The following is a 471-nucleotide window of genomic DNA, read 5'->3' as shown; positions in this document are numbered from 1 at the left end:
TATATATATATATATTCAAATATAAGACAAGGCATATATATTCAAAGATAAGACAAGGCATACATATAAGAGGGATGACCACTAAGTGGCCTCCATTATGCTAGAAGAAGACCACCTATGGTCTGACCACTAAGAAGAACACCCAGAGCAGGTTAATACATATATCAGGTTCTCCGAAACACATGTGAAGTTGCTTTCCACTGTGAAATGTTGACCCTGTTTGAAAAAGATCTCTGACCCAATCTCTTCTTAGTGGTCAGACCATAGGTGGTCTTCTTCTAGCATAATAGATGTCCACTTAGTGGTCATCCCTCTTATATGTATGTAATATAATTTTTCTGAATCTTCAGATTTTTCAATATGCTAGGCCACTGGTTTTAAAGTGGTATTAATTAAATTAACACTCAATTTCTACCCTTATTATTTAAATTTATATATATATATTCATATACATACATACATACATACATA

The sequence above is a fragment of the Octopus bimaculoides genome, chromosome 15, assembly GCF_001194135.2.
Source record: "Octopus bimaculoides isolate UCB-OBI-ISO-001 chromosome 15, ASM119413v2, whole genome shotgun sequence".
Taxonomy (NCBI): domain Eukaryota; kingdom Metazoa; phylum Mollusca; class Cephalopoda; order Octopoda; family Octopodidae; genus Octopus; species Octopus bimaculoides.
The sequence above is the reverse complement of the archived record's forward strand: the minus strand, read 5'-3'. Positions refer to the sequence as shown.